The sequence below is a fragment of the Pogona vitticeps genome, chromosome 5 (genome assembly GCF_051106095.1).
Source record: "Pogona vitticeps strain Pit_001003342236 chromosome 5, PviZW2.1, whole genome shotgun sequence".
Taxonomy (NCBI): Eukaryota; Metazoa; Chordata; class Lepidosauria; order Squamata; family Agamidae; genus Pogona; species Pogona vitticeps.
This window is the reverse complement of record NC_135787.1, coordinates 46013745-46041309: the sequence shown is the minus strand read 5'-3', so window position 1 is coordinate 46041309 and position 27565 is coordinate 46013745. Positions and strand designations below refer to the sequence as shown.

Genomic DNA, 27565 nt, shown 5'->3' with positions numbered 1-27565 from the left:
CAACAGCACTGCAGTTTGAGGTTCCCCCCCCCCACACACACACCCCTTCATTAAAGAACACAACTGGTTTGGTACCAAAAGTCGCACAGGGTATGACTACACAATAGGGATCCACTGTGATCCAGTTTTTCGAAGTAGACCCCTGCTTGTTTCCATAGATGAAACTGCTGTCATCATGCAAGTTTTTCTTTTCATGCTAACCACTGGCACCTTTGATCTGATTGGCAATTTCCACCTTCTTTTTTCCCCCCAAAAATTTATTTTTCCAAAATAGCTTAGCACTAATTCCTTTCAGTGCTGATTTTAAAGCTCTTAAAAATAATAATAATAATTGAAGGCAACAGGCACTCCCCACATGAGCTTCTCTCTGTATCACATCAGACAATAACACAGCACAAAAAAGCGGAGGAAAGTGTTGCCAGTGTGGGTGGAGTTTAAACCCTGGGGGCTTGATTTTTTAAAAAAAGACAATTACCTGCTTTAAAAAAAGATGGTTCCCCACTGGCCTTCTCTGCACTTAGCTTTGCATCATGTAGTTGCCAGTTCCTAATTCAATTTTATCCATGCCAGATCTGATGCAAACTGCAGAATAAATGAACAATGTAGAAACCCTGATACTTAGCATGCCATGTCTTATCCCTGACATTTCCACTATAGAGGATCTCAGGAAGAAGTGATGGGAAAGTGGTTGGAGAGCAATTGCAACCTACAATAGAGAATACCATAATAGATTCACTCATGGTCTGGCTAAATAATAAATCACCATCATTTATTGTTTCATTTTTTCTTCTTAGTTGAGTTACCTTTCTGCAGAGCTTTTCAATAAATGTTGTGAACAATACTACAAATATTGTTAATGGCTACACGGGCCCATTCCTATAGTATAAATCACAAACAGAGTAATAAATCTTTGAAGGTCCAACATGTTTGCGTTTTTAGTCTGGAGGATAGGGAAACAGGAATCTTACCATTTTGGCTTTTCTCTGTTTCTCATTTTTCAAATTTTACGTTCAGTTCATCCTGATGATGCTTCCTCTCTAAAATACAGCTTGCCCACAAACTTTGAAAATCCTTTTTTAAAAGTTAATGTAAAAAATCTGTATATATTTTTCAAGACATTTCTCCTTCTAAATTTTTTTCTGCAATATTGCATAATGCACACATTTTTTATAAACAGTCCTTCTAATAAAATTCATTTTAAATTTCTGGTCACTAATGTTATCCATTTTTCCTGTGCATGTCACATTTTGCTTACTTTCTTGATTGGAAAGCTCTATTGGAAAATTTGGATAAACATGAATTTTCAAGGATAACTGATTTTTTTAAGCTCATGCATAAGTACAAAAGTGTAAAATTACATTACACGTCATTAAAATGTAAATGAAATTAATTTCACCTTCCATTCTTGTTGGAGGGTAATGAAATCTTAATAGTCAATATGAAATTTGCATCTTTCCCCCAAATTTCAGCTTGAGATTTCAAGCTACAACTTTTTTAAAAAAAGAAAATAATAAATGCTAATAAAATTAAGATCTAGCTAAAATAACCTCTCATAAAGATAACTGTACACTCATTTCTGCTAGGTAACAGGAAATAATGTGTGCAGTTCACTTCAGATGAGCGGAAGACAGAGAAGATGTTGCTTGTGACACTGAAGTGAAAATTATGAAGTGAACAAATGAATGGTGGTTGTTGGTTTTTCGGTCTCTTTGGCCGTGTTCTGAAGGTTGTTCTTCCTAACATTTCACCAGTCTCTGCGGCCAGCATCTTCAGAGGACAACCTTCAGAACACGGCCAAAGAGCCCAAAAAACCCACAACAACCATTAGATCCCGGCCATGAAAGCCTTCACGAATACATTGAACAAATGAAGATGGTACGTATCTATTTCATAAGACAGTTATTAGAACTTAGTTACCCTAGTGTTGGAGCATTATTTGCAACCTTGCCTGCCTGTGGTTTGCGTGACTGGGAAGGACTTTTCTGGGCTAGTGTGATTATCTATCCAGCACTAAACAATTGGTCCTTCCAGTCTTTGAATTCAAAGAAAGTCCCACCTCTCTGCTGGCAGTTCTTTCCTTCTCATTACTGGGTGAGTGGCACTAGTTTTGTTTGCTGTTGATCTGGTTGGTCAGTTGGTTGCTAAGTATGTGTGCAAAAAAAAGCAGCATATACAAGTCTATAATTTCAGGCAACTGTAAGTAAAAACATGTTTTTTGTTCTGTCTCTTACAAATGTCTCAGGGTGAGTTACTGAGACTTTCAACACTAGTTAATGAAAAATAGTAGATTGTGAGAAACGTGTAGCTATTCTCCTCTGTGGATCTCTGTACTGGTAGAGTTTTCAAGATAGGCAGAATGCTCAAGGAATAGTATAGCATGGTTTACAAATTCAAACTCAGAACCCTACACAACCCCATAAAACAATACAATCAATATGGCAGTTCATCGAACTAGATCTAAAACAATACCCAAAAAAGTAAGCAGAAGAAAAGAAAAAATAATAAATTAATTTAGTTGGATTGATGTTCAGATTAACTCTGATGTGATTAACATGGTTATCCAATCTCACATTGAAATGAATCCTATAAGGGAAAGAAGTCAGCTGTGATGGACCCCAAAGACTCAAACAGCCAAGTAGTATTATAAATCTTATAGTACTCTGCAGACTGTTCAAGTGTTATACATTTGACCTTGACATTTTGGAAGATAAATGAAGAGTGCTAGAAAAGAATACCATAATCCAGTATCACAAGCAGTTATGGTGAGAATATGGTGGTGGAAGAAATAGTACCCTCAGTTCATCACTGTAGAAAAGGCTAAATATAAATCTAACAATAAATAAAAATAGGTTGTGTGTGCCTCTGTGAACAAAACTTGATTTCTAGATCTGTTGCTGATGGAGGGATATTCCACAAGCAATATTGCCTTCCCTGATTAAAATAGGTCCACCACAACCTGTTATGTCAAGTAGCAAGCTGGCTGACTGTTCTGAACATATATGTTTCCTCAAAACTCTCCTTTAAAAATCCCAGAGCAGGAAGGGTTAAACAAGGACAAAAGAAGGCAGAGTTATTGGGAGCTAGTTTTCATTCTTTCCTTGATTTTAATCCTGTATCCTTCCTTTTTTTTGTTTGCCTTCCTTTAAACACATTGTGTTTTTTATTTAATGCAGGAATCCACAGCCAGAGTTTTGCAGATGGAATGCATAATTGAACATTTCATTTGGTTCTTGGGAAATATACCATAAAATTAATATTTAAACCATATTCCCATATAGACACTGAGAAAGCAATCAGAATAATGCTTTTCCCTAAAGCAATTTGTGTACAAGCTGTAGAATATTTTCCAGGCACTAAAGCGGAAAGACTTTAACATTAACTAAAAAAGATGGAGTGGGGAGTATCTTGTACACTGATATGACTACCTTACATTTATTTGTTTTTGGCAGCCACATGGACCAGAAACCCAACTAAACCAGAAAGGAAAGAAAGAAGTGAAACCTATGGAGCTCCTGGATTAGGCATTCTTCAGTCTCAAGAGACTATGGTAATGTGCTTTGTATGGAGGACTTGGAACAGCGTCTAGTATGGCTGAGAAGGCCAATTCAAGAGTGACAACCCCTTCCACACTGAAGACAAATACAATCTGTCCCTTGTCCAGCTCCCTGACTTTGCTGCTTTCATGACTGCCTCTTTGCCACAGCCTGCTGGACAAGGGTCTCCTCAAATTGGGAGAGGCCACACTGCACTGCCTGCCTCCAGGCTGAACGCTTCAATGTCAGGGTTTCCCATCCATTGAGGTCCATTCCTAAGGCCTTCAGATCCCGCTTCCAGATATCTTTGTATCGCAGCTGTGGTCTCCCTCTATGGCGATTTCCCTGCACTAATTCTCCATACAGGATAACTTTTGGAATCTGACCATCAGCCATTATTACAACATGCCCAAGCCAATGTAGATGTCGCTGTTTCAGTAATGTATACATGCTAAAAATTCCAGCTCAATCTAGGACTACTCTGTTTGGAACTTTGTCCTACCAGGTAATATCAAAAATGTGTCAGAGACAATGCATATGGGATGTGTTCAGCTTCCTCTCATGCCATGCACAAAGGGTCCAGGACTCACTGCAGTACAGGAGTGTTCTCAGGACACAGGCTCTATAGACCTGGATCTTGGTTTATGTCGTCAGCTTCTTATTAAGCCATACTCTCTCTGTGAGTCTTGAGATCATGGTAGTTGCTTTGCCAATGCGTTTATCCAGCTCAGCATCTAGGGAGAAAGTGTCAGTGATCTTTTAGGCAAGGTACACAAAGTCATGAACAACCTCCAATTCTTGCGTGGAGATGGTAATAGAGGGAGGTGAGTCCACACCCTGGCCCATGACTTTGTTTTCTTCAGGCTGATTGTTAGTCCAAAGTCTTGGTAGGCCTTGCTAAAACGATTCATGAGTTGTTGGAGGTCTTCAGCAAAGTGGGCAACAATGGCTGCATCATTGGCGAAGAGGAAGTCCCGCATGCATTTCAGCTGGACTTTGGTCTTTGCTCTCAATCTAGAGAGATTAAAGAGCTTTCCATCTGATCTAGTCCAGAGATAGACACCTTCTGTTGCAGTTCCAAAGAAACTCCAGACCCTGAAGTGCAGGGATACATCATGTCAGTCCTTGTAGTTACAGTACTTCCGAAGGATAAATCAAAAATGCAGGCAACTATTTTGAAAATCTTACTAAAGCTATACTCAAAACCTAATTCAGAACATTTCAACCTCCCGTATTGAGAACAAAAAAGAAGAGAAGAGAAGAAAAAGCAAAATACTATAGCACTTTGAAACCTATTCAGTTTATCTCAGTGTGATCATTCAAGGATCAAATTCTGCTTCTTTGGAAATGTCAGCCTCCCAGAACACTCTGTTGCAGATCTTATAGTAACTGTTGTGCAGAAAAGGAAATGCAGAAGAAAATTTCAAAGAAAGACAGCTGAAGTGGGCTACAGTCACAGGTTCCAATATACACCAAAAAGAATAAATAATGACCAAAGGTACTTAGTATGCTGTGGCTGAAATCCAGGATTAATTCACAACTTGAATAGGTCCAGTGAATCAGTAGGGATTTGGTGAGTCAACTCTTCCATAAATTTCATTATTCAATGGGCAGTTGTGATTTAGTACTGGATTTCGACCATTACATAATTTCTCCAGATTTTTTCACCATCTTTAGTGTAGCTATGACCAGAAAGTTTGTCTTGACATAACTACTTCAGCATAACCATTTAATTGTTGGTAACAGGATGTCTATGTTCATGACATCCATTTAATTATTGCTAGAAAGGGTCTGTTAATGACATTAACACTGACTGATCATTACTGAACTACTGTTATTTTTCCCATCCAAGAGAGGAGAAACATTACTTTACTGGGCATTCTAAAAAGTATTTTCAATGTATTTCTAGTATTAGGAAATTACTTGGTCTTGGATGAGCAGTTAAGATACAATAGCTTAATAAAACTTGCTGCTGTTGGAGATGAATGTTGCAGGGTTTTGAAATTAGTGGTTAATCTTTCCTCAGCTGTGGAGTGGAAGTGCAGGGATTCATTGAGTAAAATAGCTACTAATTCCCAGATAATCCATCCTTGTCTCATTAACTGGCACTTACATCTCAATGACATAGCCTGAGACATTAGTTGTATAAAGAATAATAACTGTTTCATTTTACTTACAACTGTGAATATATCAAGAACAAATTAATTAATAACATGACTGCTTTTAACAACTCTGTTTCAGTAAATTTAACAGATATTCTTCTACCAACCACCATCAACAGATATTTACAGACTCTCTGAGGAAAAAAAATCTCAGCAGATTGCATGCCTGTCTTTGAATTTTGAACACAGGAAAGGGAACTATGGGTTAATACTGGCATACTGACAGTTTCTCACAGTTAAACAGGCTAGAAAAACAGCATGTAAGGTTGTAGCAAACTCCAGCAATGAGTACTATGGGCTCTTTTTTGTTTTGTTTTGTTTTGTTAATATAAATCAGCACATCTAGCCCAGGGTTAGGGGAAAGGCAAAGGAACTGCCGTAATCAATACCTGTAGCTGAAAATAAGCAGGGCTGCTCCCAGGAAGCAGTTTTTCTACAGCAGTGGTCCCCAACCTTGGGCCTCGAGATGTTCTTGGACTTCAACTCCCAAAAATCCTGGCCAGCAGAGGAGGTGGTGAAGGCTTCTGAGAGTTGTAGTCCAAGAACATCTGGAGGCCCAAGGTTGGGGAACACTGTTCTACAGGTTTGGATGACCTGCTCTGATTAAACCAGGCTCAGCTGTCAGCACACAATTTTACATATATTGAAGAGTTCTAAAACAGGCTTTCACATGTCTTGACTCACCGAATAAAGCTAGTAACAGCACTTCAGATGATTTGTTTGCATGATATATAAGAGGCCAGTTTGATTAGTTCCAAAAACCATTAACACATAAGAAATAAATGAAGCAGAAGCCTGCAAGATGATCTTATTGACAAAGAGTGTACAGCATTTTTCAGTCTGAACCACCAGCACAGTTTGCAAAGAAAACAGGATTTTAAATATTCTGCAAATGAAGTGTGAATGTTCAAATATTTTAGAGGCAGAGACAATTTTTTACGAGGTTTAACATACTTTTAAAATTAAAAATCGTATACATGGAGCCTCATGTTTAGGATGGCATTCTATACAAGATGTGTGCCAAATGTTTTGGTAAAGATTGTCATAGTTTCATTAAAACAATGTTATTTTAAAAAGGGGGAGTTGCCTTTAAGGGATTTAGAATTAACACATCTCAGCACAGAAGGGGCGGAATGACACCATTTTATCATGGACAAACATGCTGCACTTTCAACATTTCATGTAAAACATACAGTATACATCCACAAATGGAACAGGCAAAAAATTCAGCCTCCTGAGAACAGAAATAACAGATGAGAGGAACTCTTGATTTTTGTCAGGAGAGTTTGACATACTCTGTTATGAACTCACTCTGTTCCACCCATATTAAGACTACGCACCTAAAATGCATGTCATTGGTTGAATCAAGTTTTTTGGGGGGGGGGGAGTTTATTTCATCCGGCTTTTTCCCTCAAATGTTTCTCTCTTTCTGTGGGAAAATGGAGGGTGGCACATAAGATATATCCCTGATCCCCATTAATCTACACACACACACACACACACACACACACACACACACACACACACATACACACAGAGAGAGAGAGAGAGAGAGAGAGAGAGAGAGAGAGAGTCATTATTTACAACACAGAGAAGGGCTGCCCTGTCACTTTGCTTCTATTGTATACATTTAACAGTTTATAAACCAGAATGAAATTGTCCATCATCCTCAGTTTATCCTTTTTACACTTTTAAGAGTGACAAATGTTCTATCCAGTGTTGTTTCTTCTGCAAATACATGTCTGCTTTACATGTTGTTATTAATCATGCATATTGCCCTTCTTGAATGCCAAGGGCTTTATAACCTTTATCTGCTGTGTTGGTGGGAAAGTTTCAAAAGACTGATTATATCACCTATTATCACAATTTCCTTGAAGAGCCCTCTGTATTATTTATTATTGACACAATAAAATAAATTCTTATAAAGTAAAACAAGACTTCTTGTAATTTCTCTCCCCCCCCCCAAGCCTATTGTCCCTGTGCCCCTCCATGGAGGGAGGGATTTCTTGGGGCATTTTTCCTTCCTTGTCCCAGCCATTTCTTCACGGGAGGTATGAGAGATGCACACAGCAAGTGGCTAACATCTGAAGGAAAGTTATACAACAACCTCCATTGTTGACTTTCTTCTGTGTATCTAGGGGACTACAATGAGTCCTCCAAGAATACAAGAGTTAAATACACACCAGCTGTTCTAACAACAATCTCTTTAAAATCCTACATCCAAAACCCAGAATGCTGATTTTATTTTATTTTTTTCAGTTATGCTTTATGTCACCCACACAATTTCACAATCCTTTATAACAATAGGATTCCAGGCCATTTTTTAAAATGGAGGTGCCCTGGTGGTAACTGAAACAATGGTTAAGGAACATAACTAGAACATTCAGCATCCCGGAATTCAAACCATCACATAGCACATTCATTCTAAGTGCACATGTAGGAAGAATTAAAGATTAACTATCATTTCAATCCAATGAAAGAAGATCTATAGTTCTTTTTTAGACACGTAATCATCAAGAGAATACTGCTTGCCAGCCCTCTGAAAAAATAATCTTTCAAAATTCTTGCAAACCCTTGTTATGATTTTGTCTCATGAAATACAACACCTTTGCATTAAACCCCATAAAACCCAAATCCTACTGGATCTCCTCCAGGTTTAGAGAATAAACAGTTATATTGGTGATGCCTTGAACAGTAAAAGCTGGCCTGCTGTCATATGGCAGGCACCCATTAAGAGAGGGAGGTCTGCTCACATGCAATTCACTGTGCTCTGACAAAATGCATATTATAGAAGTAATGAACTTCTCACATAATAGATCTAACAAATGCTGCAAGAAAGAGAAATGCTTTCCAGCACTTCAGTATGTATGTCTCACTCTTGCTTACACACACATATGTGTATGCATGTGCACTGGGAAAGGCAGAGCTTATTTTCCTCTGAATACCAGGCCATTTCCTGCCCACCAGTATAGCTGTGGAATTGTGGGAGCTGTAGTCAAGACAAGTCACTTTTCCTATCTCTGAAGTACCCTCTGTGGGCCCACATGGGCCCACACATGTGCTGCAACTGCCAGCTGCACAAGATTCATTAACAGGTTTGCACATTACAGAAGCCAGAGACATCATGGAGCTGCTGAAGTTGATAGCTTGGTTCTGTGTCCCTCTTTGCACAAAATTTCAAAACAGAGCTCAGTCAATAAACTGAACAAGGACACAACGTTTAGATGACACTGGCTGTAATCCAGTAGTAAGTTGCAACTACAGCTGGCACATTGAATCAGTAGAAATTTGGTGAGCCAACACTGTAGATCCATTAGGTCCACTCTGTTTACAATTTATTACTGGATTTCAACCATACCATTATGAGGAGGTAACAGACACACTGAGCTTTATTTCAGTTGCAGATGGGGGCTAACTAACTATTGGTATTCTCAACCTCCTTAGGTGAATTCTTGTTTGAGACCAATATGATTGTCACTGCCAATGCTCTTACCATCATGGTGCTAGAACAGACATCAAGTTGCTGACATCAGAGTACTGAAATTATATTCCAACCTGAATACACAAAAAACCTACAGGGATACATCCATTTGGTAGTCCCATCCATTGGATCAAAAGAATCTTGCATCACCATAGATGCACCAAAGTCTCATTGGTTCAAGGAATCCGCTATTATAGATCTTGTGGTGCTAACTGTTAACCATTCACTTTCTAAACCCCAAGAAAGATAGCAAACCATGTATGTATAGCAAAGGGTTCACTGAGAAGCTTCCCTCGTTGTGCCTTATTTTAAGGAAAAAAGCTGGTTCTCTAAATCCTGTCCACTCAGGAGCTGCTAAAAATGCAAAGAAGCCAGGAGTATGGGGCATGTGGTTATGCCAATTTCACCACATGAGCAGAAAACACAAATGATTGCCTCATCATAGGAATGTTAGTGCAATACCTTCATATGCAACCACTATGTAATAGAGTCATCTGATCGTATCCTCAAGTAGCAAGTGTTTTCCAATAACCAATACAGTACATGATTTAAAAAATACAAAAACAAAAGTAATGCACATATGGATTTCATGTTTTCAACTTCAGACATACAAGAGATTCCCCCCCCCCTCCAAAAGTAGGACTGCTCCTTTTCTTTGCCTTTGGCTTTCTCTTCCAGTCTGTAGCCATAATGTGGTCATCAGAACACAAGCAATGCAAGGTCAAAAAGAATGCTAGGTTTTATGGGTCTCAAAGCGAGAGCACTTACCATTTTGTTTTAAAATGATACAAATCAATGGTATGTTGTTGCTGCTATTGCACTACAAACTGATCTTATTGGTTGACAATCATTTCCTAGCTGTCTATCTTCAAATTAATATTGCTGAGCCCCATCACACATAATTTCAAAGTGCTGCAGGAAGTTCTGGAGAATGTACTAAGCTGTACACTCAGTCCACCTAGTGAGGTCTGATGGACTTCCTCATCCTGGTCCACTAGCTTTCCTCTATAGCTGCATCTGTGTGACCACAAAAGAAAGAGTAGAGCACACAGTTCTTCAGGAAAACTTGCCTGATATTGTATTCGTGAAGGCTTTCACGGCCGGGATCCAATGGTTGTTGTGGGTTTTTCAGGCTCTTTGGCCGTGTTCTAAGGTTGTTCTTCCTGACGTTTCACCAGTCTCTGTGGCCGGCATCTTAAGAGGTCCTACTCCAGTCCTCTGAAGATGCTGGCCACAGAGACTAGCGAAACATTAGGAAGAACAACCTTCAGAACACGGCCAAAAAGCCCCAAAAAACCACAACAACCATTAGATCCCGGCCGTGAAAGCCTTCGCGAATACATTCTATGTCTACCAATCATACACAGACCCTAGGCAGTACTATGACAAGCTAGAGCCATTGAGACATTAGAGAGAATTAAAAAATCATGACCCACAGTAATGACTGTGTAGTAGAGGTATTATTTAGGGAAACACAAAACATTTTCACGCAATTACACATAAATTATAATGTCTAATTTGGCTTTTAGATGACTTTTTACATGTTCTTCTCTCTTGCACAGAAACGACTGTTCTGCCCTCCTGGTAACAGCTTTTCAAATATTATCTCACTTCAAAGACATTTGCTGATATCCTTTAAGTAATCCAAAGACCATGTTACACTGGCAAGTGACTGGCAGGTCCTTAAGACATAGTCCTCAAAGCCTCTCAAGGTAATCTGCAAAGCAGTGGCCCTATCTTGAAAATCAACAATGTGAATTTAACAAAAACCAGCAGATATTATATCTGTGCACAAGCGCCACCAAGAGGTCATTCACTTATTTTTATGTATTTTTACTTTTCTATCTACCATCTCTAAATCCATTGAGTGGCGTAGGTATCACCAGTAGGTATTAATGGCCATTGATTCTCTTCCCCTCGTGACTCAGGGAAGAAGTCCCGTCTTGTCATGTTTATGATCAGCATCACATGAGATTTCAGTCCTTAGTTTTGTATCATTTTATTTGTGTGAACTTACATAGGCACATGCTTGCCATGCTGGGAGTACTGATTTCCTCCAGTGTTTATTTATTTATTTATATTCATTTATTCAGGTCATACCTGGCTTTTTTTCCCTCTCCCTCCATGAAAGGGGATAAAGGTGTTTCACAATCAAACAGGATACAAATGAAACATAACATGCATGAAATTATAAGACTTGGGAAAGGTTTCAAAGCACACCATCGAAAGGAAATGCAGCACCCACCCAATTAAAAGCCCCTCCCTCAGCAAGCAAGATCACGTTGCCAAAGTCTTGCCTGAAAAAAATTGCCCTTGCTGCCAATGGAAGGATGGGAAAAATGGACCCAGCCTAACTCTTCTCATTCATGGCAGGCAGAGAACATGATTCCAGTGTGAATATTAAAGGCATTTTGAATATCATTACCTACAGCCAGTACCAGATTAAGGTGTATCTCAGGGATGGCCAAGAGTGACCCTCCAGATGTTGTTGAAATGTGACTTCCAGCATTTCCCATTACTGATGATACTGACTGCAGTTGATGGAAGTTGCAGTCCAAAAAAGAATGGTCCATTCTTGGTATAAAAACTGTCTTTAGAATAAAAGGTGAAGCTGGATGGTCATAACATTTAAGCAGATCTTGAATATCAGGTCTCTGGTATAACACAACGTTGGTTTTAACAGGGGCATCTGTCCAGCACCACCCCCAGGGCAGACTAGAAATTATCAGACCTGGACAGTATCATTCATATATCAGTTACATTCGTTTTTCTGTGCATTAAATGTGCAAATGTTTTCAACAATTTAGATCAAGGGCCATAGAAAATGTTGAAAGTAACATGTCATAGGTGAAACCATATTAGAGTTCAAGACACATGATTCATGTTTGAGAAATCAGTCCTGTAGACCAAGTCTTGCCGAACTCCCAAAGACCAATCACAATACAAAGCAAGCTAATTTATGAGTCATGGGAGGTGAGGAAAAATCCTGGTGTGACAATCATATTGCTTTCTGCAAGTAAGAAATTATTTCTTCATCCTCAAGGTATGATGGATAGAGTGCCAGAGTACAACTCACAAGACCTGGGTTCAAATCTTCTCTCGGTCATGGGGAAGGGGTGATGGTAATACCATCCCTTAAATATGTCATATATTCTGAATATTGATGAATCAGAAGTGACTTGACATTGCATAGTAGCCACAAGACATCTAAAGGAGCACCTCTCTGAATATGAGTTTGTCAATTCTGTGAGATCAACTAGTGAAATCATTTTGCTCCTTTTTGTTTCTAGTAAGCTTTTCAGAAAGCTGTGTAAAGTTATTTTACTTAAAACTGACACTTTGTGTACATATTAACATCAATCCTTTACTGCCCCTACTTGCATTTTTTCATTGTTTGCTTTTGTTATTGTTGTTATCAATGATAATTACTTTAGATTTTATTTAGTTAGCATTTTTCATTTCTTGGACAGGAGTCACAAGGTAAAACCTGTTGATGAACAAACACACAAATTGCTCTATTAGTTCATTATCAAATTGTGTATAATGACCATGAGAAGATTGAGAGTGCTCTACCGCAGTGGTTCTTAACCTTTGTTACTCAGGTGTTTTTGAACTGCAACTCCCAGAAACCTCAGCCAGCAGAGCTGATGGTGAAGGCTTCTGGGAGTTGCAGTCCAAAAGGATCTGAGTAACAAAGGTTAAGAACCAGTGCTCTACCCCACTGGTTCTTAACCTTGGGTTACTCAGGAGTTTTGGACTGCAACTCCTAGTAGCCTTCACCACCAGCTGTCCTGACTGGGGTTTCTGGGAATTGCAGTTCAAAAGCATCTGAGTAACAAAGGTTAAGAACCACTGATCTACCCTACTCCCTCTTTCTAGCTTTCCTACACATGGGGAGCAGGGGTCTGAGACAGATGACCTACACTATCTGAGGAGGCTTTTCAAGTGAGTCAGAATTTTGGAAAATCAGCATCTTGGCTCATGCAGAGAGCCGCCATGGATAATGGGGGCTGCCATCTTCAGACACATCATTCTCCACATGGAGGAGAGTGACAAAATTGGAATTGAGGCCAGGGTAGCACTATAGCACTATATGGTATACTTATCCACCCATGATAAATATAAGTACACATCATCTGCTAATGACTGAATGGGGCTTGAGGGTTTTCTTGGTATGGATTACATGTGTCCATGCTCTTATTTTATATTCCAAGGCAACCATAACATGTAAGATGCTGAACATCTTAATGAGATGAAAAGACATGCTCTCTTGCTTCCTGTCTTTCTTCAAGATGTTCAAACAAACAATTGGAATCTGTAGTGATTTATTATTGATATTAATATTCTGATGAGCACATTTACATTAAGATGTTAATGTTAAATTTACTGTGTTACCTTTTAAGAACTCTGAACAAAGGAAGCATTCAGTATGTAATGTGATTATTTAAAAGAGTACAGGATGAAGTGTTCGCACCTGTTTGTGGTTTTCATTGATCTGTCCAAAGTTATGCATCTGTGTATATTCTTATAGAAGTACTGTATTCATAGAACCACGCCTGCATTTCTGAAGAGCTTGGCACAATCCCTAAAGCGTTATCAAGACCATATTTTAAATAAACTTCTGGAAACCCAAAATATAAAGAAAACAAAGCTTTCAATGCCACATGTGCCAAAGAAGGCATGCAGACCATCTGCACGACTATCAGGCCATTTAGCAAAACCACCACCAAGTCCATCTTCAGTTGATAAAATGCAATTGATGTTCTTTTCATAGTTTGTAAATATACTGAAATATTTTCAGATGCATGAGATTGAAGTCCAGCTCCCTCGGCAAGTCCATTATCCTAAGGCTGGCCATAGCTGATGGAAGAAACAGAAGACTGAACACCTCTCCTTCCTATCTCACAGGGCTGCCGTCCAAACCCTTTGCACTTTCTTTCCCTTCACAAACAAAGCCAGCAGTGATACTTCTGGCTCCCTGGAGGACCGGGAAGGAAGAGCTAGGACAGTGATGGTGACGGACGTTGAGCTCCTTCCCCTTGGCATTAATACTTTATTCTCTCCAGTCCTAAAATACCCCTCCAATGTGGTGGTGGGAAAGGTCAAAAAAGAAAACAACCCCCCCCCAAAAAAATGCAAACTCTGTATCTAGGATTGCACTGAACAATGTGCTGAGCACATTTTTAGAAGGGAAGGTTCTCTCAAGTGGTGGAAGATGTGTGTTTGTGACAGAACATGGCTCCCCCAAAAATGCATTTAGTTCGATTTGTTCTGCAAATTTGTCACTGGAAGATAAACACAAGCTTAATTTGTAAGCCTAATGGCCAAGGCACATACCTTCCACCGTGAGAGTGGTTCATCACAGGCAATATTTATTGTGCTTAACATCTCTTTAACTCCTGATGCCACCAACTCATTTTGAGAAATACCTTTGTGTACCAGAAAAGGGAGCCGGTACTCATGGGCTGTCTTCCTGTGCATTATCAATTCCCCAGCAATTTCCCTTACTTTTTAAATTGAAGAACATTCAAAGATGAATGTGGTTTTTAGACATTTTTGTTTTGGAGCATTGGTACTCAGGATACTTATCGCCTCCTTGTCACTTAGGAAGCTCCAAAATTAATACATCAGAAATTATACAAATTTAGGGATAGCTTGTGGCAGGAAGAGCAGAATCCCTAACTAACATGAACATTGTAAAGTTTCTCCACTCAGTCATGTTGTCCCTCATTTTTTCAGGACTGTTCTTGTATATTCTTGTAGATTTCCATAGATCATCCTAGTATTTATACCCAGAAGCAGGGAAGATAATTGCTGCTGGATGTACTAGGACAGTGGTTCTTAACCTTTGTTACTCATGTGTTTTTGAACTGCAACTCTCAGAAACCCCAGCCAGCACAGCTGATGGTGAAGGCTTCTGGGAGTTGCAGTCCAAAAACATCTGAGTAACAAAGGTTAAGAGCCAGTGTACTAGGATGTCCGGGGTTGCTCCTGTACCACCTGATCACATAGTTCTGGATTTGTGCCCTAACTTCTCTCTCCTAATTCTGATCACCTGTCCTTTTTGCCTATCTCGAGTGGTCTATCCCTGACCCCTTCATTCTCCTCTCATTTCACCCTCTCCCAAATCTTCACGTTTCTACCTATTTCACTGTCTCACTTTTCCTCAGTTGTACCACATCACTTAATCAATGTTTGGAGCATGTGTCCTATTTCAGTATTATTTCTTTATTATAAGTGTCTACAAGCCTTACAGAAAAATTATTTAACAGCAAAAGAATGAAAGCAGTAATAGCTTATTATCCCGGTACTATAACAAGAAAATTAAACTAGCAAAACAGTTACAAGTAGTGCTTAGGCGCAGAAGGGTGGAGATGGACCAGCAGAGATGCACCCATAAAGACACATCATCTGATGAGACACAAATGTGCAGATCGGCCTGGATGGATGTGGTATGAAGATCCATATAAGCAGACTGTACACCATAGAAGATTAGAACAAAAATGTACCACTACCCCACAGTGATGTAAAACACACACACACCCTTCTCCAGAAGTTAAGGGCTTTCTTTGGTCCCAGTTTGATTCTGTTGGTACCACTTTCAGTCCTGCTTCATGCAGACAATCCTCATCTCCAGGACTACAGAGATTAGCTTGCTTTGTTTGGTGAGTGATTTTTCAGGATTTAAATATGAAATTCCATTGAAGTATGATCTCGGAAACCTTGAAAGACTGCCTCAATGACCTTTCTGCAATATATAATATACTTCTAGATCTAATGATGGGCTTTCTATAGTATTTGTTTCTCCCTTTGCTTTCCCACCACTGGAGCTCTGATATTGGAAGAAATGAAAAGGGGACAGAGTAGGGACGCAGCATGGGTGCATGGGGCTGTGGAGGCACAAGGCACCAAATCCTCCCAGTCCCTAAGCATATCTCCCAATGTAGTGCCAGCCTGGAGCTGACATAAAAGAATTTTGCACTCTCTGTGAGAAATGGGGAGGAAAGGGGGGGAAGAGAGAAAACTCTGAAGAAGGGAGGAAAATGTCCCTTCTCCTTCACTTTTGCCCCTTCTGTGAGCACCAAACATCCTGAACGTTCTGACTTCAGACTGTTCTTATCCTGCAGGTAGGATGGCTTTGCTACATTTTCTGATCGTGGAAGCTTTTCAAATAAATTGTTATTTCTGCTACATCATTGGTTAGACTGGACCAGTTATGGCTCAGGGACTGATACCCGTTTGTGCATTAAGACGGGCAACATTTAACAGGTGAAACACATGAGCAAATGAAGGAGTAGTACAGAAAAATCCAAAACAAGAAAGATAAACCTTGTGGGAAGCCACATTTTAATAGTAAGTTATAAAGTAGTGCTTTATTCACATCCGTATACTAATATATATTTTAAAGGGACAAATGAGTAAGCATTCTGGAGATTTACGGCCACATAGCTTGACCAAGGGAAGCTTTGCATACGTACAATTCTCTGTGTGTCTACTACACAAAGAGCCGGTAATTGGCTGCAATCAACTTTTCCTCTTTCAAACAATGAAGGCTTATGTTTCTTCATACCCAGAAATGTATTTTCCTCTTTACTCTTTCTGGTTCCCACAGAAAATTTAAACAAACAGATCTGATTGTTCTTTCATCTTAATTATTTCAGTCCAAGCCCTTTCACATAACAATTTGTGGGTGATCTCCTAAATTTCTGTAAGACCCATTGAGTCTTTCACCCTGATGTACTACTTAGACTAAGAATCCAGTCATAAAGTGACAGATTACAAAGAGCACAAGAAGAACTAAACCACAATTATTTCACTAGTAATTGGTGTGTATGTTCATTCTACACTGATGCTCGCCATATGAGTTTCTGCTGCATTAACATGAGCTAAAGCTTGTGGCTGAGTTGAGGAAACTGTAAAACCTTCAGGAAATGCCGTTCATTTTATTCATGTGCAATACCTTTAATTTGATTAAAGTAATAAAATAACTTTAGCTAGCTTTTCCATATGTAAAGAATGGCCAATTACTTTGACTGAACTGTTCCTTCTCCCCACTTTTTCAGGAGAAGGCAACAGAGGAAAGGAGTAAAGGCTTGAAATATGGAATTACAGATTTGTTGTAATATCTGCAAAGGTAACACCCATATTTTATGATTGGACTATATTATGAAAAAAGTGATTGAGATAAATTAACTTAATCTGCATGCTTGACTGTTGCATAGTCTTTGCTAGGGTTCCGCTATTTGAGATTTGTGAAGTCTTCTCTTCTCTTTTTCCTTTTCTTTTCAGGTGAATACTGGAAAAGGAAAAGGAAGGCTGAGGCTCATGGGAAAATAAAACAGGAAATATGAGGTGTAGGGAAACAAAAGTTGGAACATTAAATTTTATTTAATTTTTTAATAATTAATTTTTTTATTTTATTTCAATAAAAAACAACTTTTCTGTAAAATTGACTGGACTTCAAATTAACTACAAAGATATTCCTCAAAGAAAGAAACATTTTGTGGAAATCTTTTGTAACCATAGTTTAAGAGGAATAAAAATACAACTTTTGTAGCATGTACAAAATCATCATCATCATATCCCGGCAAGTCAATTCTGACATATGGCAACCCTTTTCAGGGTTTTCTGGGTAGAGAATTCTCAGAAGTGGTTTACCATTCCCTTCTTCCGGGGGTGCCCTGGGACTGTGCACCTTGCCCAAAGCCACCTAGGCTGGCTGTACTCACAAGAGGCACAGCGGGGAATTTAACTCCCCATCTATGGATCTGTAGGCCAGATGTCTAAACCATTGAGGTATCCATCCAGCTGTAGAAAATAAGCCCCACCAATTTGAATATTTGTGATGACTTTAGTTGTGCTGGAAACAAAATGGAGACAAGGCGCCCCTTCTGCTTATCATACTCATGCAGAACTTGGAAAAGTTACTTCTTTGGACAACTGCTCCCAGAATCCCACAGCCAGAAAAAAAAGAGGAAACTTTCCAAGCACTTTACTTTAGATATCAGAGTTTCTGGAGTTATTCCTTTTTACTACATATGTGAGAAACTGACAGGAAGTCTAGACCAGGGGTGGGGAATATGCAGTCATCTGGACATCATTTGGCTGCAGCCTCTGTCATCACTCAGTGCTAACCTTGCTGGCTAAGACAGAAGGTGGTTGAGGTTCAAAGCACCTGGAGGACCACACATTCCCCAGCTCTGTATGAGCTGTAGTAGAAGTTCACTGCCTTATCCAAGCATTCATCTGAATGCGTGTTGGGGGAGTTGGGAGAGAGAAAGACCTAGACCTGTCCTTCCCCTGTAACTCTCTCCACTTGGGAACAATGGTCAGAGGAAGATAGACTTCGTTGCACGTGGTGCCTCTCCAGAGAACTGGGAACACGAATTTTTCATAGCCTCTATATGTAGCAGTGTCTTCCATCTTCAGGCTGTCATTCTCAGTGAGAGAGGAACTGTGGCTAGCACTCTCCCCTGTACATATTCCAATTCCCTTTCTCCTGACCGCATGAATAAAGCTCATGTTATTGACATATAGGCTAAATGACAGTTCTGAAGGTGAGCCCCACCAGTAGATACTTGAAATGATATTTCTCCTTGTCTTGATGCAATCACCTCATACTACCATTTGCAGCAAGAACAGAATTGAGGTCAAATAGCAGGCTTCTGCTGATCTCGAATATTACTTCCCAGATCCCAGTAATCTTATTCGAATTCAGTGAGACTTAGTCCTAGAGCTCAGTGTGACTTATTCTTCTGTAAATGGGCTTAGATTCTAGCTGTATGTTATGCAGACATATGTTAACAGCTGCTGTTACAGCAAACTTTCTTTCATAACTTTTTCAAAATAATAATTATCTCAGTCAAATAGTTCTGCTTCTCCTGAACAGCCAAGATGCAAGATACTACAGGATGTAAGTAGCTTTCATCTGAATTGAGCTTTAAAGACAAGCTAGAGTGAGGAGGAAGCCAATGTCTGACAGCAATGTCTTTAAAGAGCAGACATCCCTACATCTGAACTATTATAGGAATCTTTTCCTGGAACAATGTTTGAGCCATCTCATCATCATCATCATTGCTGTTGTTGTTGATGATGATGATGATGTTGTATCTCTACCCATTCCTTGCAGGAAACAACAGCACAAAAATTTTGATCGGCTTCTCATGATACTCCTAAATATTTCCTTAAACATCCCTAAATACCATGCATAATGTATGTATGAACATTTGGAGACATGGGACTCCACCACCATGCAACTGAGCAAGAGGTTCTGAAAGCTGTTGGCCAAGTGAAGTCAGCCTGTGATAGTTCATTTGTGTCATCTTCAGCCAAGTCAACTGAGAGACACCAGGGCTTGCCATATCAGAGTTGAGGCAACTGCCCTAGGTAGCAGGTGCTGAGGGGCACTGAGGATGGCTACAGTCTTGGAAACATAGCTATGTGTCCCACATATCTTATTCTATTTATTTATTTATTTATTTATTTATTTCATTTATACCCCACCTATCTAGTCAATTGTGACCACTCTAGGCGGCTATGCCTCCCAAGCTGCTGTCAGACATGGTCAAGGATGGGAAAATTTGCTCTCTTGCTCTTTTGGGTGTCTACCACTCCTAGTATCACTAGCCTGCATGGCAACCAGCTGGAATATTCTAGAAATTGTAGCAACAAGTGAAAAGTAAATTTCCCCATGTCTGGGTGCAATGGAAGACCTTGCTCCCATCCTCAGTGTTGAGGTCATAATCAACTCACAGTCCAGTTTGCTTCTGTCAATGGAACTGAGGTGAGGTGGTGGGGCCTTTCAGCTCAGGCAACAAAACATCTTGGGCCAATCCTGCATATACCGAAAGGTGTCGGTGAAGCTGTTATCTGGCTGGACTGTTCCTAGGAAAAAATCAGCAGGGATGAGGACTTGAGTTGCAGGACTCTCTGTCAAGTTGGACTTAAGTCCCACTGGTGATGCGACTCAGACTCAACTCAGTTTTTTTTAATGACTCAGGTGTGACTTGTGACTCAAAACTCACCCATCCCTCTCTTTTTTTGGGGGGGGGGTTGTTTTTTATAAGGACTCGGGCTTGGGATTTGGGACTTGGTACCCAAAGACTTGGCAACATAGCTGGAAATCAGTTATTAAAAAATGTCTTATATTTGAGACTAGAGGTCACTAGCAATTTATGCTTTTGGCATAGGTTAATCTCTCAATAGATCGTATCCTTTTTATTCTATTTCTAAAGGGATTCAATAATTCAAATATTTTAGACTGCAATGCTATATATGCCTTCCTGTAAGTTTTGCTGAATTCAGTGATGCTTACTTCTCAGCAAACACACACAGGATTGTCATGTTAAGTACCTAGTCTCCCCTAATGACCTACATGTGACTTAAATACATATATGACTCTTAAGGTTTTACAGTGGTTCAACGACATATGTCACCTTTATGAATTTACAGTAGTTTTAGAGATTATGGGCCCTAAAGTATTAATAGGGTAGCTTTAAACATTATTACGTGAAAAGGCTTTCTTCTTTTCTCTGCCGGTTTTAAAATTTCTCCAGTAAATTAAATTTTAAATCTTAGGCTAATGTAGCAAAGGGTGAATGTTAATACGGCTGTTTCACTCAAGGATCTGCTCTGTCCTTTAATATGGATCATGTTCATCTAAAACATACAAGAAAATGTTGTTTGAAACTGATAAGTAAAATGTGAATTTCAGTAAAAGAGAAAATGGGAAAGCATTTCTCACAAATACACATTTTACCCAAGAAACAGAAAACTGGTAACTGTTTATTCTTGATGTCATTTTGCTGTGCATCTATTTAGGCTGTTCTGCCAAGTTTTTAACTGGGGTTAAAAATGTAAATTCCATGGTTTGCCTCTGCTACCATTGGCTTTTTTGTATTGACTTTACTTTCCTATCTGATGGTAATAAATTTCCACTAGAGTGGAACACCAACTAAGCCTAGTGACCTCTATTGCCCAAGCCAGCCAGACAATGAAGTGGGGTCCTCACAGACACTCCAGCAATTTCTAAGCCTCATTTGTGCACATTTTCATTCAGCAGTTTGGACTGTGTGCAATTAGAGAGAGTCTCTGTTTAAAGGGACCTCATGGGGTCGTAACAGATCACTGGAGCAATAAATTACTGGTTCTTCAGAAGCAGAGAGAGCGTGGAAATTTCGGGAGGGGAAAAGAAGACAAGAAGGGGTGAGGTGAAAGGCTAAATGCAACTGAACCGAATACAAGGATCTGACTCTTCGATAAAGAAATCATCAGTCTTGTAAATCTCAGTGTTTGGGACAATGGGGCCTGTTGCAGAAATTTGCAAAATAAGCTTACTTCCATTTAGGAAGTAAACAGCAGAGCCACTGTCATCTCAGTAAAAATTACATGGGGGGAAGGGGCCTGTGACTTTCTGCTCTTAATGAGCAATGTGCAAACATTTAACCCAAACATGTTTGAATGTGAGCAACCACAAATCTTTATCACCTATGAAATGAAAACAAATTAAATGTTATCTTCTAGGCCATAGTATCACACCCCTGCATTCTACACCTAGCACTTTGCACTGGCTCATATAAGATGGGCCTCTGGTCTAATCCAGAAAAGTTCTGCTTATGGAAAGAAGGAATCAACCAGGGTTTGGGAAATCGGTAGTGAGTTTTTGCATTTCAAGGGGAAAATCTACATTGTGAAAAATATACTTTCTATTTTCTATTCTGCAGCAATGTTTATGAGTGATCTGTGCCAAGCAAACAATGCATTCTCAATGCATTCTGCATGTGATGGCATGTCAAGGAAAGAATGGATCTTCCATTCTCAGACTGGAGACAAAACTCTAGCTTCATGAGAGAGTTCCAGGCTTGCTTCTCCTCTCCCTCCTCATAGAAAACCTTCCTTAGCTCTCCAGTATCAGAACTTCAATGAAGGGGGCACTCAGGGTATGGTGTGAATTGACTGACAGACGATTGGATTCAAAGTCCTGGAAATGATTTAAATTATTTCCTTCCTTTATGAGCAATGGGAGGGAAATAGCAAAGTAACAAATACTGAAGGAAGGACAAGTGAATGCCATTAGAATGTTTACTAGGACAGCCCACAGAATGCTGGACATTCTGACCTGGAAGCAGTGCAAGTAGGAAGTTAACATTAATCTGTTACTGACAGGAACTGAATCAGCGGGACCTACTTCTGAGTAGCCATAGAATTGTGTCCTAAGGAATAAGTCAAAGCTTGATTCTATGCATGCTTACTCAAAAAGTGCCACTAGTAAATTAAATGGGGTTTTCTCAGAAATAGTACCTAGTTTTACACCCTTTGGCTTGTTTCCGAAAAGTTCTTAGATAATTGTCCTGTATTAGTCATATTGCTAAAACTTGTATTTTCTTATTTTTAAAGAAACTTTCTTTTGGCTTATGACTCTCTTCTCAAATGCAGCATCCGTCCATCTATCTACTCTGCTCAGCTTTCCAACCACGAAATAACCTGGAGTACTCTGAAACATAAACGACAAACAATAAACGTGGCAAAAACAAGGCATAATAAAACTAGGGTTACATAGTAGAAGCACAAAATAGAAATCAACAAGAAAAGAATTAAAGTGCTAGAGGCATAAAATCAAAGTAAAATCTTCAGCAAAAAAAAAATTAAAAAGAGCTCTCAGATCTAAAAGCACAAAAACTAAACATTAAAACATTTATCAATTTTTAAAACATCAAAATCAAAAGGTCTTTACCTGACACTGGAATGGTCATAAAGTGGAACACATCCTGCCAGCCTTTCATGGTGATCCATCACTGAAAATGTTCTCTTGCAGGCCCTCATTTGGTGAAGGCATCTGGAGGAAGGCCTTAGGTTAGGGGTCCCCAACCTTTTTCACCCCATGGACCGGCTGTGGAAGGTGGGGTACCCCCCCAAGCTTGTGGGCATGTGTGAACGAGTGTATGTGAATGAGCATGCATATGCATACAAACAGTGGCATGGCGCTTATGCATGCTTGCTCACTCGTGCGCATGCACAAATGGCAGCGCAGTGCTCACACGTGGTGCACGCAGCATGCGCAAATCAACTGTGCTGGGTTAGTGCATGCACACGGGGGGGGGGGGAGTCTTCTCCATGGCCCGGCTCAGCTCAGGCCATGGACCAGCACTGGGCCGTGGACTGGGGGTTGGGGACCTCTGCCCTATGGATAGAGGGTCCTACTGTATAGTAACAAAGATGTGAGCTTGGGGGCATCCAGTTTTCCAAAAGTTCATATCAAATGTAACGTAACTATGATTGTGGCACGGTGAATTCTGCTGGTAAAAAATCTGCAAAGCAGGAGTGCTGACTGCATTGTCATAGTTTCTAGAACTAGACAGATTTTTTAAAAAAAGAAAGAAAGAAATGGGATCATTGTGTATCTGCAGTTTCTACTGATTTTATTCTGTAGATTAGTCATTGTTTCCAGATGCACTCCCTGACTGATTCCCTTGAACACTTACAGCCTGGTCTCAGTTAAGCCATCAACTGAACCACCACGACAATACATAGCACGGTCTCTGGCTCCCTGTAGTGGCCAGTTCAGGTAAATACATTGTGAAAATACTTATTTCTAGGTTTGTTTGTTTTTCCTTTCAATTGTTTTCAAAATTTCAGACCACAGATAAGTGAAAACATGGATATCCATCCAGCAGATACTGGGATCCTACTGTACGCCCAGCCTGAAAGAAACGGATGTCGATCCAACTGTCTGCAGTACTTTTGCAGTAATGTGTTCAACGCTGAAAGGGAGACAGAAAGGAAGTACTTTCTATTTCAAGACATTTTAATTGAAATCTTATTGGCACTTGCATAAGATTTGATTAACTTGCCATGGGTACCTGATTGATGAAGTGCTGGGGTACATTCTGGTTGAACAAATCAGGCACATGAAAGGACAGCAAAGATGGAGCAAGTCTGGCTTCCAGTGGGACAGAGTTCCAAAGGACAGGGGCATCTTTGAAACACAGCTGCATCTTTGGTAGTGCAGGGATGGTGTTAAAATACTGGTATATGTTTCAAAAACTTACTTTTTTAAAAACAGGCTCCTTATAATATCTTTTTCATTGCAAGGTCAAGAAAAAAATGTCCAAAAAGAAGCAAAAAAGAGATAACCCCCCCCCAAAGCGTCAAATGCTGCACTGTGTGACTGTGCCCATCCTTATTTATTTATTACTTTCATTTTTTTCCCTAGCTCAGAGCTTAGTAAAGTTCCTTTTGTTGCAAATGCTGGAAGATAACTTTCTGGAGCACCAGCCTAGAAGGCCAACATGGGGAGATTTAACAATCAGAGGGTTTGGTGACAGGGGATACATTTATAGGCCACTAATTAAAAAATATATAAAATCATATAAAATGCAAGCTTTTGTGGGTGAATCACATGATCAGAGGGATTGTTGACATCATCTTCATGACTCAGCCAATCCCAAGGGTGGTGGTGGTGCTGCTGCCTTGGGAACCCAATTGCATCCTCCTGGGTCTTTTGTGACCTCACAGGGGCCCCACCCCTCTGCTGGCATATAAAAGGGGCTTGTTGGGCAGGGCAAGAGACCAGAAGGGCAGCGAGTGGCCAGAGGGCAGTCTGGCAGAGAGAGCAGAGGCTGCTGCTGCTGCAGGGGACCCTGCCCTTCTGCCCAAGGCAAGCTCTGAAATCGAGCCTGGTGGAGATCCATGGCTTGAAGCTGGCTGATGTTGGCGATGGACCAGAGGGAAGTTGGTGGACGTTGGCAGATAGAATCTGGTGGAATCTGCCCACGCATGCTGGCTGAAGCCGCAAGGCGAAGGCCGGCAGAGGTGGGCGGATGAAGCGGTGGACGTTAGTGTCCTGAAACCAGCTGGCGGAAGCTGTGTGGATGTCGGTGGATGGAAGCCCAGGTGTGTGTTGGAGGGGGAGTGAATGTGTGTGTGTGTCGGGGGGCTGGATGGTGTGTGCATGTGTGTGAATGTGGACGAGCTCGCCACTTAGTTGTTTTTTCTCTTTCTCTTGCAGGGCCAGAAGTGTCGTCTTCCCCACAGTGATGCGAGGGACCAGAAGGCAGGCGTCCTGCTGGAGCTGAGCCAGGTTGTCTCCGCTGAGCAAAGGGATACCCGTTCAATCTCTTTTCAAAAACCAATAAAAGTATTTTTCCAGAATGGTTTTGAAGTGTTGTCTTGTTTGCCAGTGGCTCTCATGGGATTATATTCCCTATCCCCTCATTATATCTGAGGCCCAATGCCTGGGGTGGATCTTTGTGATGTGATGATATGGGGCCTTGTGATGTCACAGGAATTGGGAACATAACATTTCTCCATGCATGTTTGAGGGAGTGAGCTAGGCATTGTGATTTCCCTGTCTGAGCTCCTAAGCAAGTATATTATGTGTCATGTTGGACAGACACAGGAAGCCAGTGAGGCCTAGTGCCATTTGGAGAGGGTTGGAGCTGGGTACTCAAACACTATGACCACCCCATAACAATAAACGAGATTTGTTTCTTCCCTTCCACCACTGCTCCTGCCTGGCCTGGAGATTCAGGGAAGCATAGCCACTTCCTGGCACTACAGCGCATTCTCTGAGACCTGGCAAGCCTCATCTTCATCATCAGCACCATGAGCACTCCATGGACAGCTGCCTGCAGAGTACAAGTGGGGAGAAAATATGCCACTTCAATGGAGTTTACAGTCCAAACTCTCACGCCAGTGCCACAACTGAGGAAATGAAGATAGGCAATAATTTGGAGATGACCGTACATTAAAATTGATGTGGATCCATGCCTTGGATAGACTGCAAAAATACACTGGTACTGCAAAATCTGCTGTCTGAGGCAAGCGGCTGCCTCTGAGCACCTAGCGGTTCAGGTGTCTATGAATGTAGCAAATGTAACATAACTATCATTGTGGCATAGTGAATTCAGCTGGTAAAGAATCTGCAAAGCAGGAGGGTTCAACACTGGAGATCTACCCATGGACCCATCCATGGACCCAGTCTTCTTCTCCACTCAGCTGACGTGAATCTTTTTTTCCTCTTCTAGAATGCCCAATAATTTCCCTTTCTCTTCTGTTTCTTTTCTCTCCCACCCCATTTTTTCCCTTACAGGTCTATTCTGGGGCTAATTCAGACTTCACTCTGCTCACTCTTCTCCCACAACGCAAGACGTTTTCTCTCAACATTTTGAAGAGTTCTGTTGTATCATGTCCAGGATGATGGTTTCTACTCCCCTGAGGATGATCAGGGGACTGGAAACAAAGCCTTGTGAGGAGAAACTGAAGAAGCTGAACATGTTTAGCCTTGAGAAAAGGGGATAGAGGGGAGATGTGGTAGAACTTTTCAAATACTTGAAAATCAATCATGCAGAGGAGAGGCATGATCTGTTCTTGGTCATCCCAGAGTGCAGAACACGTAACCATAGGCTCAAAATACAGGAAGCTGGATTTACGCTGAATATAAAGAAAAATCTCTTAACTGTTAGAGCAGCACAGCAATAGAACCAATTACCTTGACAGGTGGTGGGTGCTCCCATATTGGAGGCATTCAAGAGAAAATTGGACAACCGTGTGTCAGATCTGCTTTGATTTAGATTGCAACATTGAGCAGGGGGTTGGACCCCATGGCCTTATACACTCCTTCCAACTCAATTATTTTATGATTCTATGAATTCCACAATCACGTGCATCATCTTTTGTGGTGACAGGGATTACAACATCATTAATATTTGACTCCAGAGGTGTTAACTCTGAATATGCCTATATTATTATATTGAGAGGCTTTGGGAATTTCAGCTCCTTATAGTGTATTCTCCTAGTGTGAGTAGGTGTGTGAGTTCAGCTGGCTGTGACTTGATATCAGCATTTTGGCAAGGAAGCAATTTGTATTAGTATGCATAACACACTATAGAAGTAAAGATTCTGGATCAGAAAGCACAGCAGGACCCCTGTATCTTCAGGGGAATGGTTATAAGCCCCCCTCGCAAATGCTGAAAATCCTGGATAATCATGAACATTATATCCAGCATGGTCAAAAAACCAAATCAAATCCAAGAATATGTTTTTTCATCTGCATCACCAGAACTGGTCAGCTGAGGGACCCAGAGACCATGCTATGTACTCTTCAACAACAATGGTCATGAATGACTTCCATCACGGTCCGGTCCAACAGTCAAGAGACCTCCAGAAGGTTTCACGAAGCAGTCCCCATACAATAGCATCCAAAAACAACAGTTGCTTCCTGCACTGATTTCGCACAGGAGCCAAACCTATTTGGATCATAAAACCAATCCCCTATGGATAAATGGTCTCCAACCTTTTTCACCCCATGAACCAGCTGCGGAAGGCGGAGCATCCCCCAAGCTTGTGGGCATTTGCAAATGAGTGAATGTGAATGAGCGCATGTACGCGCA

General features: G+C 40.5%; 2 long non-coding RNA genes across 2 annotated transcripts in view; both read left to right on the top strand.

Annotated features, from left to right (window-relative positions):
- LOC144589647 (uncharacterized) overlaps positions 1 to 14294 on the top strand; it is a 63626-nt gene extending 49332 nt beyond the window's left edge. The window contains exon 2 of the long non-coding RNA XR_013545893.1: positions 3450 to 14294. This is a non-coding gene — a long non-coding RNA (uncharacterized LOC144589647). The remainder of the gene's footprint in view (positions 1 to 3449) is intronic.
- Positions 14295 to 17216: 2922 nt separating this feature from the next.
- LOC144589646 (uncharacterized) lies at positions 17217 to 22844 on the top strand. Its single transcript, XR_013545892.1, has 2 exons — positions 17217 to 17310; positions 17466 to 22844. It is a non-coding gene; the product is annotated as an uncharacterized LOC144589646 (long non-coding RNA).
- The last annotated feature ends 4721 nt before the right edge of the window (positions 22845 to 27565 follow it).